This window comes from Macrotis lagotis, chromosome 4 (assembly GCF_037893015.1).
Source record: "Macrotis lagotis isolate mMagLag1 chromosome 4, bilby.v1.9.chrom.fasta, whole genome shotgun sequence".
NCBI lineage: Eukaryota > Metazoa > Chordata > Mammalia > Peramelemorphia > Peramelidae > Macrotis > Macrotis lagotis.
Window position 1 is genome coordinate 268,415,075 of NC_133661.1, and position 20,852 is coordinate 268,435,926.

Here is a 20,852-nt window from a genome sequence, read left to right on the forward strand (position 1 = left end):
ATATGATTAATGTGTAACTGATATATATATATATATATATGTTTCTATTTCCCTCTATATCCTCTATATCTCTTCATATTAGGGATAGGATGTGAGCTCTGGGGTTTGCTCTCTCAAATGTCCATGTGTACCAGTGGGTTTGGTTTCCAGGTAATGAATGATTTAGATTAGTCTGCTCAGAATTTAGAGTGGCACTGAATTTTTTCTTTTTTTCTTTTTTTTGATAATACAGCTCAATAGCCCTAACTGACATGCTTTAAAACCAAGATTATTTAGTGAAATCCTAGACTTCATTAGCTTTTAGACAGGAGTATTTAATATGGTATAGCAAATACAAAATATCTCCTGCAAAAGTCTATTTCACACTCTCCCAAAAAGGATATAAAGAGATAAAGAAAATTGAACCAAAACTTAGAGAGATCACCTATGGTATTGTGATAAAATACAAGTTCTAGAAATCCTTTTTCTGGAGTCCTTAAGATATTTTTCTTCATTATGATAGGATTTTTCTTCTGAACTTTTATGTACAATCTTAGTGCTGCCTTTGCTCATTGCTTTTGGTCATTTCTTCACTGCTGATTCAGATACTGCCATCATTGTTCTGCTCAAACTGATAGGAAGTTACTAAGAAATTCAAAATACTCTACTTTTCAAAGCACACAGATTTCTCCTCCAGTGTAACAGAGGGAGGAAACCTAACTATTCCTTCTCAGGGACTTGGATAGAAGTTACTTATCACTTAGTTGTCAATAATCTAATCCTTGGGTTGCCAGTTGGTTTGTTACTTTAAATGAAGCCCACAGAGCATGAACAAGTCTCCTAAGTAAATTGCAACACACTTTCTGCATGATATTCCATTTTGTCTAAGGTTTTTCAAGGACTTCTAAATCAAAGGTTTTTTTCTTTTTTAGTCTAAAGTCTTTGATTGATTAAAGTGGATAGAGCACCAGCCCTGGAGTCAGTAGTACCTGAGCTCAAATCCGGCCTCAGACACTTAATAATGACCTAGCTGTGTGGCCTTGGGCAAGCCACTTAACCCCATTTGCCTTGCAAAAACCTAAAAAAATATGATTTCTGTGGATTAATTTTGATCCTGCAATTTAGCTTTAAATAGTTAAGTTTAAATAGTTTTTCAATATAGTTATTTAGTCCTGCTTTACACTTTTGGTAGATTCATTTGTGAAGTTAAAAATTCTCTGATGTTAAAAGTTCTTCATAAGCAAGTTTCCTGCTAACATTCCAGTCCTATGCTACACCACATATTATTTGATCTTAGGATACTGACCTCATTGATGATCCAGGAACTAAACATTCCGCCTCTTGACTGGAGACATTTTTTTTTGACTGTTCCCTCATTCCTGGAATGCTCTCTTTCTTCATCTCTACCTCCTAGTTTCCAAGCTTGTTTTTAAGTCTCAACTAAAGCCTCATATTCTACAGGAAAATTTCCCTAAAGATTCTTAATTATGGATACTTCCTCTATTAATGATTTCCTATTTATATTATAAATGACTTATTTGTATATAATAACAAAAGAGAATATGTTTTGCCTCTTTTTTTCTAGTTCTGTCCCTTTGTACAATATCTGGCATATAATAAATTAATAAATGTTTACTGACCAACTTATGAACAATGTGGTATATTGGTGATAAGGAATATATGTCACTGATCAGAGCATTGTCATATGAGTTAATGCAGTCTTGAGAGTACTTTCATTTTAATTTTTGAGGAAAACTAACCTTACACAGAGCTTTAGGAAATGTCTCCTACCACAAATGTATTTTAAAATTTGATAGTGCCAAATATAATTTCAAATTAATATCATATATCATAATTGACTTTTCTCTTCAAATGAATTTTGTTATTGCTTTATATAATTCTATGGGACAGATAAGTGGTGCAGTGGATAGAACTTGTGACCTGAGTTCAAATTAACTTCAGTCACTTACCAGTAGTATCATCCTGGACAAGTAACTTAACCTTGTTTGTCTCAATACCTCATTTTTAAAATGAGTTATTTTCCTTGGATTGATCAAAGATTATGTCACCATGTTTCATTGTTTCTGAGTCTTACACTTTAAAATCCATTGGTCAGTTATTTTATTTTGAAGCCAGTAAATATAAATAATTTATTTTATTACTGCTTTATAGTACATCTTGTCTTTTTTTTAAACTTCATTATTTTCCTAGGGTTTCTTGATCTTTTTTCTCCTCTGAAAGAATTTTGTCATTTTAATTCATTCTTATAAAAAAAATCATTGGGTATTTTTTTTGGCAAGGCAATGGGGTTAAGTGGCTTGCCCAAGGCCACACAGCTAGGCAAATATTAAGTGTCTGAGACTGGATTTGAACTCGGGTACCTGACTCCAGGGGCAGTGCTCTACCCACTGCACCACCTAGCTGCCCCTGTTTGGTACTTCTTAACATGGCACCTTGTTAACATAGCATCTCTTCAGATCTCTCCAATAAAGCATTTTATTTCTTAAAGAGATTTTTTAGTTTATTTATATAAACCCTTGATATATGTTGGTATAAAGACTTTCAGAAATAATAAATATTTCTTCTTTTTCAGTCCTATTTGTTATAAAATAGAAAGATTATTTGTGGAATTATTTATCTATTCTATTTTATTTAGATAATTGATTTTTCAATTAATTTTAATTAAGTTTCTATGATAGCAAGCTATCATGTATAAATACTAGTAATTTTGTTACTTCATTTTGTCTATTCCTTCAAGCTTATTTTTTTCTTACTACTATTTCATTAGATAAACATTTTTATAATGATATGATGAGAAGGGACATTCATTCTTGTTACTTTTTTTATCTTATAAGAAAAACTCTGCTGTTCCATCAATGCAAAATGTACTTTTTCTCAGGTTTAAATAGTTTATGTTTACCTTATTAAGGAAAATTAGATTTATTGTGTTTTACATTTGGTGTAATAAAAATGTATTCTAGCAAAAAAAATTTTCTATAGCTTTTTCCAAGTTCAAGTGAATATTACTTTTACTATTAATATGGTTTATTACAGTTATAGCTTTCATAATGTTAAACCACTTCTATATTCCTGAAATAATGTTTCTCTAATCTCTGCTAATATTTTATTTAACATTTTTCATAAACTTATTTAGATGGCAAATTTTAATATATTGTCTTACTGTTATCATTTTCAATAATGCTATTGTGACATTGATTATTCTGGCCCCCCCCACCTGAAAGCCAGGCATATTTATTTTTCCTCTCCAGCTGGATTTTCTGGTAGGGATTGGAAGATGGATTGCTGCTTGGTTCATATCATCAGTTCAATTTCTTACTAAATATGCTCTTTCAGTTTTAAGTGGGGGCTCAAATCCTTTTTCCATTTAACATTTTATCAGTCATATTTACTTTTAAAAAGAAATATTTACTTCAAAGATATGACCAGAAAGAAAATTCCCTTCATCACCTGGGAAGTTTAATCCTCTTTTACTTCTGACTGAGGAAGGAAGGTGTATTAATGCCATAGATTAATTTAATTCCTATACAACATTAGTCCCACCAAGTTTCAAGTTCAAAATCACCCAAATGATTTTGAGTCATGGCATCTTGACTTCTCAGCACTTCCCTCTAGGAAATATCTGGTCTAGAATTTTGGATCCAAAATAACCAAAGCTCAAACTCTCTGCTGGAGGTCTTGAGGAGAAGACCCACTCATTTCCATCCTCTGTCCTTAGAAATAAGTAGAAACACAATGGACTAAAATAACAACAACAACAACAACAACAACAACAAAGACAAAAATTATTGGTTCAATGGGATCTCATGGGAGGTGAAGGTTATCCATCTCCAAACTAGCTTAGTGCTCTGTGACCCTGCTATGGGTGAATGAAATCTTCCTCCCTGTCAGAAATTGGAAAGAAAAAGTGCTTCTGTCTCTGTTAGGTAGATTTAGAGACAGTCGCTATAAGATTGCTGCTCTGCCATACCATGGTAGGGAAACACACAATGATTTCTCTCAGAAGCAAGTTCTAAGTGTTTCCCAAATGAATTCCTCCATCTTAGTTGATCTGGGAGTGTATAAAAGACCCAGTGATACAATTACATATGGTTTACTGAAAATTGTTGGGTTTTGCTTTACAATTCAGTCACTTATTCTTTTTTTTCAATTTAGATATTTTATTTATTTGTTTTTCCAACCATATACAAGGGTAGTTTTTACCATTCTTTTTCATAAGGTTTTAAGTTTTAAAATTTTTCTCCCTCCCTCCCTTCCCTATTCCCTCCCTGGGATAGAAAGTATTCTTATATAAGCTCTATATTTATAACCATGTTAAACATAGATTGATATTGAATATTTGTGAGAGAAGAATCAGATCCAAACAGAAGAAAGAAAACATTAGAGAGAAAAAATTACATAATACATAAAACAACTTTTAAAAAATTGAAGATAATAAGCTTTGGACTCCATTTAAATTCCAAAGTTCCTTCTTTGGATATGCATGGCATTTTCCATCACAATTCCTTTAAAATTGTCTTTGATTGTTTAATGAACAAGTCCATCACAGTTGATAATCATCCCATGTTTCTGTTAGTATGTATAGTGTTCTTCTAGTTCTGTTCATTTCACTCAGCATCAATTTAGGCAAGTCTTTCCAGGCTTTTCTGAAATCCCATCCCTCATGATTTCTTATAGAACAATAGTGTTACATCACATACATATAACACAATTTGTTCAGTCATTCCCCAATTGATGGACATCCCCTCAATTTCTAATTCTTTGACACTATAAAAATAGCTATTATGGAGGGCAAAGTCAAGATGGTAGCAGGAGAACAGCTTCTCTTAGGTGCTCTCTCCAAAATATTTCAAAAACCTTAAAATTATGACTCTAAATTTTTGAGAGACAGAAACCACAGAAAGATCCAATGGGGCAATTCTCCAACCCAAGGTAACCTAGAAAAATGGTGGGAAGGTTCTGTTCCAGGGGGTTGGAGCGGTGGCAGCATGCTTGAGTGAAGGAGCTTCAATCTTCTGGGAATAGCTCCATGGCACCTAGGAGCCCCAGTTCCTGGCAGCAGAAGCAGTTTCCTGACCTGCCACCCCAGGAAGCACCAAGCACAACTTAGAAGATCAGCAGGGAAACCTTTGCCAGAGTGAGCACAAAGCCCAGGTTAGCTTCTTCTCAGTGTGACCCCCACCCTCAGCACAGCCTAGATTCTAGGAAACAGAAGCAGACCTGTGGAGGCTATGACAGAACTCAAAAAAATTTTTGAAAATTAAGTAAGGGAGGTAGAAGAAAAATTGGGAAAAGAAATGAGAGAGATGCAGGAAAAACATGAAAATGAAGTCAGCTGCTTATTCAAGGAGATCTAGAAAAATGCTGAAGAAAATAACATATTAAAAACCAGTTTAGGTCAAATGGATAAAACAGTTCAAAAAGTTATTGAGGAGAAGAATGCTTTAAAAAGTAGAACTGTCCAGATGGAAAAGAAGATAAGAAAGCTCTCCGAGGAAAACAAATCCTTCAGATGTAGAATGGAGCTAAAGAAAGCTGATGACTTTGTAAGAAATCAAGACACAATAATTCAACACCAAAAAAATGAAAAAAAAACTAGAAGAAAATGTGAAATGTCTCATTGAAAAAAGCAACTGATCTGGAAAACAGATCCAGAAAATATCATTTAAAAATTATTGGGCTATCTAAAAGTCATGATCAGTAAAAGAGTCTTGACCTCATTTTTAAAGAATTTCTGCAAGAAAATTGCCCTGATATCACAGAAGCAGTGGGTAAAATAGAAATTGAAAGAATCCACCAACCTCCTACTGAAAGAAATCCAAAAAAGAATCCAATCCCCTAGTAATTTTATAGCCAAGAACTCCCAAGTCAAAGAGAAAATATTATAAGCAGCTGGAAACAATTCAAATATCACAGAGCTACCGTCAGGAGTACCCAAGGCTTAGCACCATCTAGATTAAGGGCTCATAGGACTTGAAATATAATATTCTGGAAGGCAAAAAAGCTTGGAATGCAACCAAGAATCAAATACCCAGCAAAACTAAACATCCTTTTCCAGGGGAAAAAGATGGACTTTCAATGATACAGGGGAATTTCAAATATTCTTGTTGAAATGACCAGAGCTGAACAGGAAGTTTGATCTTCAAGTACAGGACTCAGGTGAAGCATAGAGAGAGTTGACAAGAATGGTAAATTATGAGGGATCTAATGATGATGATGAACTGCATATTCCTGCATGGGAAGATGATACTGACAATACTTATATGAACCTTCTCATTTAACAGAGTAGGTAGAAGGAACTTTTATAGATGAGGCACAGGAAGGAAATGAATTTGAAAATATAATATATTCCAAAAATGGAGTCAATGGGTGAAAGAGAAATGTACTGGTAATAAGAGAAAGGAGAGATAGAATAGGCTAAAATATTTCATTGAAAAGATATTTCATGTAGCTTTTGCAATGCTATGGAAGGGGGAAAGGTACAGGGGAATGAGGGAGCTTTCCTTCTCATTGGAAATGGCTCTGAGAAGAAACAGCATAAATATTCAATAGGGTATAGAAATCTAGAATAAAAAGGAGAGAAGGGGGACAGGGGGAGGGAATTGTGGGTGATAGAGGAGAGGGTATATCATAGGAGAGAACAACCAGATATAACACATTTTCTTTTTTTACTTTTTGCAAGGTGGTGGGATTGGGTGGCCTATCTGGGACCATGGGTCTGGGTAGTTGCTGGGTCTCTGGGGTAAGATGAAGACTTAGGGCCTCTTGGCCCCAGGACCAGTGCTCTGTTGGCTTCCCCACAGCACATTTTTTGAAGAGGGACAGAGTGAAAGGAAAGAGAAAATATAACAGATAGTAGTAGGGAGGAATGGATGGAGGGAAGTATAATCAGCAACAAGCAACTGTGGAAAAATATGGAAGTAACTTCTATGATGGACCTGTGATAAAGAATGTGATCCACCTGAGATAGAGCTGATAGTATCAGAATACAGACTGAAACACATGTTTTCCCCCCCTCTTTTCTTTTACTTTATTTCTCATGAGGTTTTATATGTTTGTGGGGGAAGGGTATTATGTTTCCGTTTGTTTTTTTTTTTAGTTTTTTTGCAAGGCAAATGGGGTTAAGTGGTTTACCCAAGATCACACAACTAGGTAAATATTAAGTGTCTGAGACTGGATTTGAACTCAGGTACTCCTGACTCCAGGGCCAGTGCTTTATCCACTGCACCACCTAGCTGCCCCTCCACCTAGCTGCCCCATATTTACTCTTAAACAAGAATATTTTAGTAATGTGTAAATAAATTTAAGAAAAGTTTAAAAAATTTTTAAAAATAGCTATTATGAACATTTTTATACATATGGGATTTTTACCCTTTTCATGATCTCTTCAGGATACAGAGCCAAGAATGGTAGTGCTGTATCAAAAGGTATGCACATTTTTATTGCCCTTTGAGTCCAATTCTAAATTGCTCTCCAGAAAGGTTGGATCAGTTTAAAAATTCCACCAACAATGTATTAGAATCCTAGTTTTCTCACATTCCCTCCAACACTGATCATTTTCTTTTCCTGTCATAATGGCCAATTTGAAAGTTGTGAAGTGAAATCTCAGAGGTGTTTTAATTTACATTTTTCTAATCAATAATAATTTAGAGCAATTGCCACATAAATATAGTTAGCTTTGGTTTCTTTGATAATTGCCTTTCCAAATCCTTTGACCATTTATCAATTAGGGATTGACTTTTTTTTGTTTGATTCAGTTCTCTATATATTTTAGAAATGAATCTTTTGTCAGAAACAATGGCTGTAAAAATTGTTTCCCAATTTATTATATTCCTTTTAATCTTAGTTGCAGTGGTTTTATTTGTGCAAAAACTTTTAATTTAATGCAATTAAAATTATCCAGTTTGTTTCTATATTGTTCTCTATTTCTTCTTTGCTCATAACTGCTCCCCTTTTCAGAGACCTGACAGGTAAACCATTCCTTGTTCTCCTAATTGACTTATAATATTACTATTTATGTCTAAATCGTGTACCCATTTCAACCTTATTGTGGTATAGGGTGAGTCACTCTCATTGTTTTGTGAGGTTGTTCATCCCATTCTCATTCATAGGCATGATTTCTAAGTTTATTTACCCCCCTCCCCATTGCAATGTTTCTTTTACCATCTATTCATTCCCAATTTAAGTTTTAAAAAAATCAACTGAAATTCACACTAGGTGGTTAATGTGAATTAGAATTATCAGACTGAATTCTCTGTACTTCTTAAATTCATATTAGAAGATCTAGTCCTATATCCCAACAGCTTTTCTATTTTCTCATTCCTCATCATAACTTTAGTTATAATTTCGCTGAAAATCTCCTCAATAATTTCCCTTTTCCTTTCAATCTCTCCCTTTCATAGCTCAGTCTCCTAGCTACTTAAAGAGAGCATCTCTTAAGGGCAAACTGAATGCTAGTTCCTGTATTATACCCCAGGGACACAAATACAATCAAACAAGACAATCCCTACTCTCAAAGAGTTAATATTCCATTTGGTGAAGATAGCACATAACATGAAAGTGGATAGAATGGAGGGGAGAAGGAAATAGGATTGCTGGCTAAGAGGCAGAAATTGCTTTGCGAATGAGTTTTAATGACAAGTAACTAAAAATATATATTTTTAGGTTTACAAAGCAATTTATATTGTCTTTTTTGATTCTCATAATAGTTCTATGAAGCAGGTATTAATATTATCTCATCCTACAAGAAGAGAAAAGACTGAAAAGTGAATTATCTTGCCTAGAGTTGAACAGCAAGATTATCCTCCGAGACCAGATCTTTAATCCATGGGCTGCTATAGTTCTATCATTATACTCTCTTAAATAGTCCTTTTCTAGATCAAATAAATGAAAGCTTTATAAGATTTTTATTCCCCACCTCTTCTTTTGAAAGACTTTCATCAGTTAAATGATACAATGAATATAGGGATGAGCCTGGAGTAAGGACTTTAAATCTGATCTTTATCTCTTACTAATTGTGACCCTAGTCAAGTCATTTTACCTGTTTACCTTGATAAAATGGGATTAATAATGATAACCTTGGTAGAAATGTACTACTAATAATAGTACCTTTCTACTAAGGCTATTTTGTTGTTTTGTCACTATTAATCTGTAGTACTCCAATTATAAGAAATAATAATTGACTCTTCTTTGTCACAGGGGATTATTTTCTGATTTGTTTTGTTTTTAGTACCCAAATTACTGCTCCTTTGCAGACCCTTAAGATTGATGAGAGTAGAGAAAGACTATATTGTATATTATTTTCTCTATTTTTTAGAATGTAAGAATTAAATCATCACTTAGATTTTTTGAGGGGTCCATTTTGAGGTATGCATACTTGTTCATCTTTTTAAAAGTTTCTTTTGTTTGCTTTTTTGCAATTTGAAGACTCTACCCAGTCCTATTTTCTCCAACAAAGTAGACTTAGAAATTAATTTTATTAAATATCATTTTTTCCTTTTTAGTATTTTTCTAACTTTTCAGATTGAGCCCATTAAGAGTTTATTAAGCCTTTATCATGTTTCAGGCATATTATGTGCTATTACTCTTCTCTATCCCAACTCAGTGGTCCAAATATTCTACTAATCCAGATGCAAATTATGTTTTCTTTTTTCTTCCAGGTTGAGATAGCTTCTCATTTTTATGTGAATTTCTTTGGGTACAGTCTTGTATCTCATGCAATGACTTATAATTTTTCAACAAGATATACAGAGTCTATATTCATATTAAATTTTCTCCTATGCAAGGCATAGTAACTACATTGGAGGTGGGGATTTCTATCCTACCCACAATATGATTTCTCCAAAATAAAAGTCATTTAAAAAATCTTCCTGTACAATATTATCCAGGAATGGAATAACAAGTTTATTTCTACACTATAAAAAAGCTAACTAAAAACCTCACACTTTGTAACAGAATAGTTTTAAACAAAGTAGTTCACAGGGTCTGTTCCCTTGCTGACATTTGGCTCTTACTCATTTGGATCCAAGAAATCTGGCTCTTTCAAACTCATAGTGTCATTATTTCCAAGCCTGGGCACATTCCTCTCAGTATAGATTTTCTTTTGTCTAAGATCATTAAAAAACAAACAAAAAGGAATCAACTTAAACTCATACTCAGACTTACCTTCATAGGATATGTGTTTGGATGCCATTTACTCACAATTTCAAGTAAGCCAAGAATGAAATAAGCTGAATATACTCCCACCTCCTTCTCAGAATGTGACTGAAACATTATTCACACTACTCTGAACTGAAAAAGGAGGAAAGAATAGAGCATGGGGTCACTGGCTTTTTAAACATTCATTAAGTGATCAGCTTTTTGTGCTCCATAACCAACAAAGGACCTCATTCTCATCTAGAAGTACAAGTCCCCAGTGATAATCAATAATGTCCTAAAGGTTCCACATTCTCACCTAAAACTCAATTCTGGTCATGTTCCTTGGGATGGACTTTGCAATATACCTCTTTGATCTGATTTTATGTTTATTAGGATAAGCATTTTGTCACACATTTCTTTTGTGCTCCATAGAGCCAGATCCTGTGTACCTAATGGAAGGTCAATAAATTCTTACTGGTTGATTTAGGGAAGTGATTAAAAAAATCTAACCCAGAAAGAATGATGATTTTTCTTGAGGTCTCACACTTCTTTTAGAATGGCTCATCTATGCTAAGATGCATTTAGCTCTGGAGTAAATGATTGCTTAATAAGTTCATAAGAATTACTCCCTAGAGAACTGCCAATTCCTTGATGAATAGCAATTTAGAACCAATATGAAAGTCTTCTTGTGGGTTTCTATACCATCTGGTCTCATGAAAGACTAATTCATACACTAATTCAAGGGATTATAGCTAGATGCATTAGGATATTTGGTAAAGGAGAGTCTTCAGGAAACTAAATTGTCTTGTGACTACACTTAAAGGATGGCAACTTCATAAAAGTTTGGGTGGATCTTTGTTAACCATATCTATGGTCAAAGTCATCTATGCTTCAGAGGACTGGCAAAGTAAACAATAAAACCATGATTTTCAGATTAATTCTTTATACTTCAACAGAATAGAATTAATATTTATGAAATACTTGCTGTGTGAAATACTCTTGTAGTACAAAACACAAATGAAAAATGTCTTCCATTAAAGACCTCAGTCAGCTTCCACTTGGGAATATAAATAAATCTAAATAAGTGAAGAGTATTATGAGGAATCAAATAGCATGCTTACCTGGGAACATAAGAAAATGCTTGCTGGAGTAGGTAATATCTTCAAAGGAGATAAAGGTTCTAAAAGTCCTGCCTTATAGGAGGTATAAGATTGCTTGCTCAGGTCAGTAGAAAATGAACTATTAAGTCTAAGTAAAGCTAGTAACACCATTGGACAACAATGAAGAGCATGTAAAGAGGAATAATGTGAAGTAAGACTGGGAAGGTAGGTTGAGTTTAGAATAATGAGGGCCTTAAACAGCAGAATGAGGAGTTTATAGGTAATAGGAAACAGAAGACTTTTGAGTAGGGGGAAAAGCACAGAAGGAACTCAATGTATATTATTTGATGTTCTCTGCAGTTATTTCAAATAGAATTTCTCTATCTCTTGTTCTTGGGCTGATGATCTCTGTGGATTTATTTTGTATACTGGTACTTACATTCTGAATTTGTTGTTTCAAGGAGTTTTTTAGATGATTTTTCTTGGGTTCCCTAGGCGTAACACCATATCATCTGCCCACGGTGAAAGTTTGGCTTCTTCATTGCCAATTCTGATTCCTTCGATTTTTTTTTCTTCTCTTATTGCTACTGCTAGCATTTCCAATACTATATCGAATTAAAATGGTGAGCGTGGGCATCCTTGTTTCGCACCTGAATTTACTGGAAATGCTCTGACTTTCTTTCCGTCAAATATGAATATTGGCTGATTGTTGATGCTATTCATTATTTTAAGGAAAGCTCCATTTATTCTCAACTTCCTAGGGTTTTTAGTAAGAATGGATGTGTTTTACCAAAGCCTTTCTCAGCCTCTATTGAGATAATCATATGACTTCTGTCGGATTTTCTCTTGAATCTGCTCAATGAATCTGAGTGTTTTCCTAATGTTGAATCATCCCGCCTGCCTGCCTGCCTTGTATAAATCCAACCTTATCGTGCATGGTGTATTATCCTGGTAATGCCTTCCGGTGGTCTCATTGCTAAAATTTTTATTTAAGATTTCTACTTCAATATTCATTAGGGGAGATGGATCTATAAATTTCTTGGACTGTGTTGGTTCTTTCTGGTTTAAGTTATTGGCACCGTGTTGGTGTCGTAAAAGATGATTCTTTTCTCTCCTGATTTTTTAAAATAGTTCATGTATTCTCTTTTGCTGCCCGTGACAGTCGCCAACATGGCTCGCATGCATGTTCCCTGGGGAAGGGGCTGGCCCAGTCTTTCCTCCCCGGAGAAGGTCTGACAATCTTTACCTTCTTTCCGGGCTATACACTGATCTAAACCGAATGTGTTGAGAGAGGACACATATCCTTGAAGGGGAAAAATGAAATAGCAGAGATAGCACACTTATGTAGTACATACAGCTCCCTTCTCCCCCTTTTAAGCGGAAGGTAGTAGTAGTAGTAGTAGTAGTAGTAGTAGTAATCCTCTTTGGTCTTTGTCCCTTCCTTCCTATTCTTGACTCTGTTTTTTCCTGGGTCGATGGAAGTAATTTAAAGCAGTTTCATTGGTATGGCACGGAATCATCAACCGTTGACTTTAGATGGAATTGTCACCTACCGAGGAGCAATTGACATTTGCTATTTATTTACTCCTGATTTTATGGGTGTGCCAAGTTCTTAGAACTGTTTTTGTATGGTTTCTGAGTTGCCCCGAAGATTTTATGCTGCTGTGACTTGTTGGTCATCTCTAGAAACTCTGAGGATTTCTGTGGGTTTCTTTCATTTCCTTTTCTTTTTTGCTTTAAACTTTTTAAATGTGTTGGCTTATTTCCTGTCCCGCAACTTTGCTAAAGTTAGTCGCTGTTTTAAGCAGCGTGGGGGTTGGTTTTCCTAGGATTCTCTAAGTAGGTCATCATATCATCTGCAAGGAGTGGCCTACTCACCGTCCATTTCTTTTTCTATTCTTATTGCCGAAGCTAACGTTTCTAATGCCAGGTTGAACAGTAATGCTGATAACGGTCACCCGTGATTCTGGGTGATTTTTTTAACATCTTCTCCTCCCCCCCTCCCCTCTCCCTCCCTTAAGAAGCCAAAGAATTTGATCTAGCTGACTCAGGGCCAGCAGAGGTGTTGAAAAGGTGTGTTGAAAAGGTGTGCCCCCACCGATCTCCTCCGGGCCCTCCCCCACTCACAGGGAATCAAGGTTCCCCGGGATGCGTATTATTAGACAGGTATACAGGGCCCTTTGGGGGACTCCCGGGGAGCATTTCCCCTCTATGGCACCTCCAGACAAAGATGGATGAAATGCAGGTAGACGCCCGGACTCCCGAGTGTAATTCCCTTGCCGCTTCGACCGCTGCCCTCCGGGTCTTCCCGTCCCCCCCCCCCCCCCCCACCAGTTCATGGACTTCACTGGGGGAATGCTTATCCTGTCTTCTGCCCAGGTTCTTCCCCTTAGGAAAGGCACGCAGTTTGATTTAGTTGACACCGGTACAACAATGGGCCACGCCAAAGGACATATCCCACAAAAAGACCTTGGGCCAGGGGAGAAGGGAGTATTGAATCGGGGCCCCTGAAGTCTCTCATCTTGCTCTCTCCTCTGCCCCGGGTCCAGCCTCGAGGAAGGAAACTCTCAAGGCCTGTAATTTCCCCTTTCCCTCTTCTTTCCCCTCCCCCTCCAGCTAGTCCCTATTCCGAGGCAATGTACCCCTTCCCCCTACCCCCCCCCCCATCACCAACACAAGCCCTTAGCCCGTTTGGTCTGATACTTGGGGAATCTTCTGTGATTTAGAAAAGCAGGTGTATGGGAACCTAGGATGTGGAATATTTCTTTTCCCTCAAGGGGAACTCTATTTGTGCTGTGCTCCTCTCCCTTCTCTCCCCCTTCCCCTCCCCTTCCCCCCCACCCCCAGAATTAAATGCATTTCCATCAGTCTACTTCTTGTTCTTTCCAAATGGCAAAAAGTATTGTTATTTTGTCATCTGAATAAGTGTCGATTCCTCGGGACGCGGCCTTTGGCATCTTTTGCAACTTAATTCATCAGGTTGTGGCACTGTGCCTTTCTCGGAAACATAGGTACCGTCCAAAAACTTTCTCGTGTCCTTGTTTTTGTCCGTAGTGGCCTGTTGGATCGGGGCAGCTGAGTTTGGTACGAGTTCCATATCATATATCATTTCCCTGTAGACGCGACTCATCTTTTGGGGCTTGAGAAAACCACAGAAGGAACACCTGGCCTCATGGGCCCTCTTCGGATGTATTTTTCATCCAAGAGATTTCTGATTTCAATGGGTGAGCCATTGTCTTGAATGACAACATTGATGGGGAAGCGAATGAGCGTACACAGACCTCATCTTGTAACAAAAACCAGGAGTGATGCCTTGGATCATATTTTTTTTTTTAGTTTTTGCAAGATAATGGGGTTAAGTGGCTTGCCCGAGGCCACACAGCTAGGTGATTTGTGGGGGTTCGGCCTCCGAGGTGTTCTTGGAACCTGACAGGACGGATAGAGTCTGCGAAATGAGTTGAGTCAACAAGGGGGTATAGGCAGGAGCGGGTTGACTGACTGTCAGCTGCTTGGATTTATTTTTATAGTTTCAGAATCACGTCTGTTTCAAGCAAGCAAGCAAGCTGAGATCATTTCCTTGGTTACAAGAGTGGACGATTTTCATCAACAATCATATAGTTCATATGGTTACAAGTTTTGATCATGTGATTGCGAGTTTAAGTAATAATCATATAGTTAAACTGATTTCTTATCCCTACTCAGACCATGATGACCTTAACCTGTCCATTACCATATTTATTACTACGTCATATAATTGTTAATTCATGTAGAGTTATTAATTAAGCAATTCTTTTCATGGAAAGTTTTTTTTATATTTTCTGTGTAGGTAATGTTTTTCGATACACTTCCTTAACTGTCTGTAGTGAGGGTCTTTATGCTTGCCCACCCATCCGTTAACTCTGACAATAACCAAATTTTCTTTCTGGCCACGTTGGTAGAAACCATGGTTTCTGTGACTTTTTTATTCTTTCCCGTGACCTAAGGCTGCTGGAGTTCACATATGGGTCATCTGTACTCACTATTTTCTCACCATCTTTTTCATATATTCCTGTGTATGGTGGGGGGGGGGTAAAAACTTAATTTCCCTGGAATTCTATCTGACCCATCTTGTATATGTTTTTCCCTGTATGTAGATATTCTGGCATCCCCTTGGAATTCCCAGTGCTGGGTTTTCCAGATATTTCATAATGTTGAAGCCTTTCATATGCCTCAGGGAGAGGCAGTCCTGTTAAATTTAGACAGAGTTTTTACAATCTGTTCTATTCAAGGAATTTTTCTGAAATCCTTCCTTTATAGTCATTCCAGTATTAGGGTGAATAAATATTGTAATCAATAATAAACCTAGAAATATTGGTATGCATGAAATCCATATATATATATATATATACATATATATATATAAGAAGGAAATGTTGTTACATCAGGCAATTAACCAATTTATAGTCTTTAATGCTGTTTTCAGTTTAACTGTTATTGATGTTTCATTTTTACATTTAACACATGTACAGATGACCACCCCCCCAATTCAACAATGTTGCTTGTAACCCAGCAAAACAATTTAGGAAAACTAATAATCAGTGACTTCATCTGAAAGTGAATACAATATTTCATATCTGTAACATCACTCAAGGCTCTGTTTTTTCAAATTACTTTTAAAAGTAATAAAGAACAATTTTCACTTTTCCAGCTCCCACCTAACCCAAAAGGAAAAAGAAAGCCTTATAATAAATATTCACAATTACGTAAAACAAATATCTTCATTGTCTGCATTACCAAAAAATCCACCTTCTGCACTCTAAATCCATCACCTCTTTGTCTGAAGGATGATAGCATGTTTCATTATATGTCTTCTGTAATAATGGTCAGATACTGATCATATTCTTATGGCTTTTAAAGTCATTTGCCTTTACAAAGTGGTTATTCTATAAATTTTTGATTATGTTCATTTCCTTCTTCATTAGTTTATAACAATCTTCAAAATTGCTCACGTTATATAATAGATATGTTAAAGTATAAATTATTCTAATTCTGCTCATTTCACTCTGCATTAGCTCATGTAAGCCTGCCCAGGTCTCTTTGAAACCATCAATTTCCTCATTTCTTCCAGCATATCCATTCTCCATCACATTCCTAAAATACAACTCATCCAACCATTCATCAGTTTATGGGCAAACCCTAAGTTGACAGGATTTTGCCATGACAAAAAAAAAAGTGCTGGAAATATTTTTGTACATATAGGATTTCTTCCTTTCCTCGAACTTTTCCATACAGTCCTGACAATAGTGTAGCTGCATGAAAAGGCACACACTGCTTAGTACCATCTCGTGCATAAATTTCAAATTGTTTTCCAAGTAGTTGTACCCATTCACAGATTCAAAAACATTGCATTCAATATTCCTGTTTTCTCAGAGCTCTTCCAATACTCATCATTTCCCTTTTTTGCTCATCTTTACCCCTCTGATGGCTATGAAGTGGAATCTCAAAATTGCTTTAATTTCTCAGTAATGATTTGGAGCATTTTTTTAAATGGCAATAGTTTGGATCTTTCTTTGAGAAATGCCTATTTATATCCTTAGACCAGTTATCAATTAGAAAATGACTCCTATTCTAATAAATTTGAGTCATTTGAATCAGTTCTTATATCTTGGAAATGATACTTTTATCAGAGAAACTTGATATAAAGATTTTTTCCAACTGTTTCCCCTTTCTATCTTAACTTTGTTGGATTTGTTGCACAAAAACTATTTTTTCCTGTAATCAGAAATTTCATTTCATCCTCTGTGATCCTTTATTCCATATTTGATCAAACTTTTTTCCTACCCATTAATTTGATATGTTTTCTCATGTTTTTATTGTTTATGATGCAATTTTGTATAATGGACTATGTAACTATTTGAAACTTATCCTTGTATAAGTTGTGGTGTTGTTCTAAATCTAATTTCTTCCATATTGCTGTCTAATTTTCCCAATTTTCCAATGTTATTGTCAAATAAAGAGTTGCTTATCGCAAAATCTGGGGTCTTTGTGTTTATTAAATATGAGAGTTTATGTTCACTTATTTCTGTACAATATGTATATGATCTGTTCCACTAATTCGATCTATTTTTAACCAGTATTAAATTATTGAAATTTATTACTTTGCAGTATTCATATGAGATCTGAAACCTTTCTTTTCCTTTTCTTTTCTCTATTTTCCCCCTTTGATCCTATTTTGCCCATGACTACAGATTTTCTGAGAGGTCCCAAGTTACTTTTAGATTTCCCCACCCCTTGTCCACTCGGAGCTTTTTTTTCTTCCCTTCTTTTCAAGGAGACTGAGCTCCACACTGATATGTTTGAAATCCATGAGGAGGATTACTCTGGGTCCCCAAAGTCTCTACAATGTCCACAGACTGGTTCCTGAGAGTGGCCTTCATCCTGATAACGCATGGGCCAAAGCCAAGCTTTTTGTTTAAAAATAAAGCTGTCGTTCCTGTTGTTGCTGGTCGGTTGTTGTTGTTGTTGTTGTTTTTAAATGGGGGTGGCACGGTATCTAGAAGCACTTGTCCTGGAGTCAGGAGGACCAGGGTTCAAATCCAGCCTCAGACACTTAATAATTGTCTTGCTGGGTGAGCTTGGGCAAGTTACTTAACCCCCCTGCCTTAAATTAAAAAAAAAACATTACACATCAACCCCATTTTTAATGGTTTGTGTCCTTTCCCTACCCTCCAAATTTCCTGTCTCCATCAAGGGCACCTTATATTTTTACTTACTTGCTTACTTACTATTTCCTTTTTTTTTTAAATTTGTGTTAAGTGCAGACTAGATTTTTCAGGACATCCATTTCCTTCATGGACATGGTCTGGGTGAGGTGGAATTGATGTATAGAGGAAGTCTGCCCTCTGAAATACACAATTCTCAGCCTTTTAGGATTTTTTAGGGGGGGGGTCGTCCCCGGGAAAGGTGACAAGTGCTACCCTCCTCCACCCACCCCACTCTGACGACCCCCCACCCCCACCCCCACATGGCCAGTCTGCTGCTCCCTTTCTCAGGAGGGTGGAGGCAGAGCTCCAGAGGGACTACCACCAACTACCACTAATCCATCTGGGCCTCAAACTACCTAGCCAACCCTTCCCGTTCTATCCACTCCTTCCAAGCAGATGACATTCTGGCCACCTCTCTGCAACCTAGACTGATGTTTGACCTAACCTGGGTTCAAGAAATTCGAGAGTGAGACACACTTGAGGACAGAAAGAAAAGGAGGTCCTGTTGGTGAAGGCATGCTCCCTGTACCTAATCCCATTTTCCTTCCTCAGGCAGAAAGGGAGAGGAGGAAAGAGGACAGAAGGATCAGGGAAGGAGATGAAGGGAAAAAAAAGGAAAAGAGGTCTTTCCCACTCACCAGACATCATAGCTACCCTCACAACTCTTCCACCCTTGATGCCGGGAAGGCAGATGGCTGGGGGCAAGTGACAGAGTCTTTGCTTTTTACTGTTGTGACTGACCTCTGGGTAGGGAGAAAAACAGAAGGAGGAACCCTGAAGCCTAAAGATGGGCTTTGGGCCAATATGACCAGAAAGGATAATGATCCTCGTTGGAAGGGTCGTGGGAAATCCGGGACACTATGACATTGCTGGTGGAGCCCTGAAATCATCCAAACTTTCTGGAGAGAAATTTGGAACTACGCCCAAAGGGCAACAAGAAGGAGCATACCCTTTGACCCAGCGGTACCACTGGGTCTGTACCCTGGAGAGATCATGAAGAAGGGTAAAAACATCACTTGATTTTTTAAAATTTATTTTTATTAAAGATATTATTTGAGGGGCAGCTAAGTGGCGCAGTGGATAAAGCACCGGCCCTGGAGTCAGGAGCACCTGGGTTCAAATCCGGTCTCAGACACTAAAATAATTACCTAGCTGTGTGGCCTTGGGCAAGCCACTTAACTCCGTTTGCCTTGCAAAAACCTGAAAAACAAAACAAAACAAACAAAAAAAAGATATTTGAGTTTTACAATTTTACACTCAATCTTGTTTCCCCCCTCCCCAGGGAAAGCACTCTGTCAGTCTTTACTTTGTTTCCATGTTGTACCTTGATCCAAATTGGGTGTGATGAGAGAGAAATCATATCCTTAAAGAAGAGAAGTCTAAGAGGTAACAAGATCAGACAATAAGATATCTGTTTTTCCCCCCTAAATTAAAGGGATAAGTCCTTGCACTTTGTTCAAACTCCACTGCTCCTTATCTGGAGAGAAAACCTTTGGCACAACCCTCGAAAAGAAAACCGACCGACCCGCCTCCAAGAAAGTCTATTGAAAATCACTCCAAACCTACCAAAACTAAACTACCTGTTCAGTGCCCTACCGATGAAAATTCCAAAAAAATTACTTTAAGGAGTTAGTAAAAATTGTAAGTACAATCATATGGAGAAACAAAAAATCAAGGATTTCCAGGAACTTAAGTGTAGACTTGCTTGAGCGATAAAGTAAAGCGGAGAGAAAAAAAATTAAAATTAAAAAAATAATAGTAATAATTGTAGATTTTTTAATTGATATTTTATTTTTCTAATTACATATTATGGACGTTTTTCAACATTCATCCAATAACCTATTTATAATTTATACATTTTCTGCCACCCTGCCTTCCTATACCCCTCTCCTCAGTGGCAAATAGTGCTTGTTCTTTTGTGTTTAACATATTTACATATTAATCAGTATGTGTATGAGGAATTAGAACTAAAGGAAAAGAAAGAAAACCATGGCACAGGAAAAACACAAGGGCAGTTTTAAAAATTGCAGATAGTATCCATTCAGATTCTACGGGGTTTTTTGTTGTTGACTTGCCCTCTCTGGATGTGGATGTCATTGTCTAATACAGGTGTCCCAGGGTTCTCCTAGATATCTGAACTGCTGAGAGGAGCTGCATCCATCATAGTTGATAAACTCACAATGTTATTAATGTGTACAGTGCTCTCCTGGTTCTCTTCTCCCTTCACTCAGCATGAAGTTCTTTCCATTCTTCTCTAAAGTCTGAACATTTATGGCTTCTTATAGAACAATAGTATTCCATAATATTCATATGTCATAACTTGTTTAGCCCTTCAATTAATAAGCATCCCCTTCAGTTTCCAATTCTTTGGCATTACAAAGAGAGGTGCTAAAAATATTTTTTGAACTTGTGGGACTTTTCTCATTTTCTGTAATTTCTTTTGGATACAGGTTTAGTATTGGTATTGCTGGGTCAAAGGGTCAAATCAGTTTTATTGCTCTTTGGGCACAGTTCCAACACTGAGAGCACAGGAATAAGTGATATACAATGTTATACAATATCTGTCTAAAACCATCAGGAAGCATTACATGTAATGGGGAAAAACTATACTTATATATGTAATAGAAATTTGATTTATAAGAATAGATAGCATTACAAATTATTTCTTCTGATTAGATTCTATTTTCATTAATCAACGTTCTTCTTAAATTCCTGAACTGATCTGCCAAGGAAGGGTTAGATCCTAGACCTGAGGTAGATTTTTTTCAGTGCCCAGGGCACTGAGATGTGATTTGTCTAGGGTTACATAATATGTTAGAGTACATACAGTATACTTCAAAATTCTTAGTGCATTTTTGAACTTTTATCTCTTCAG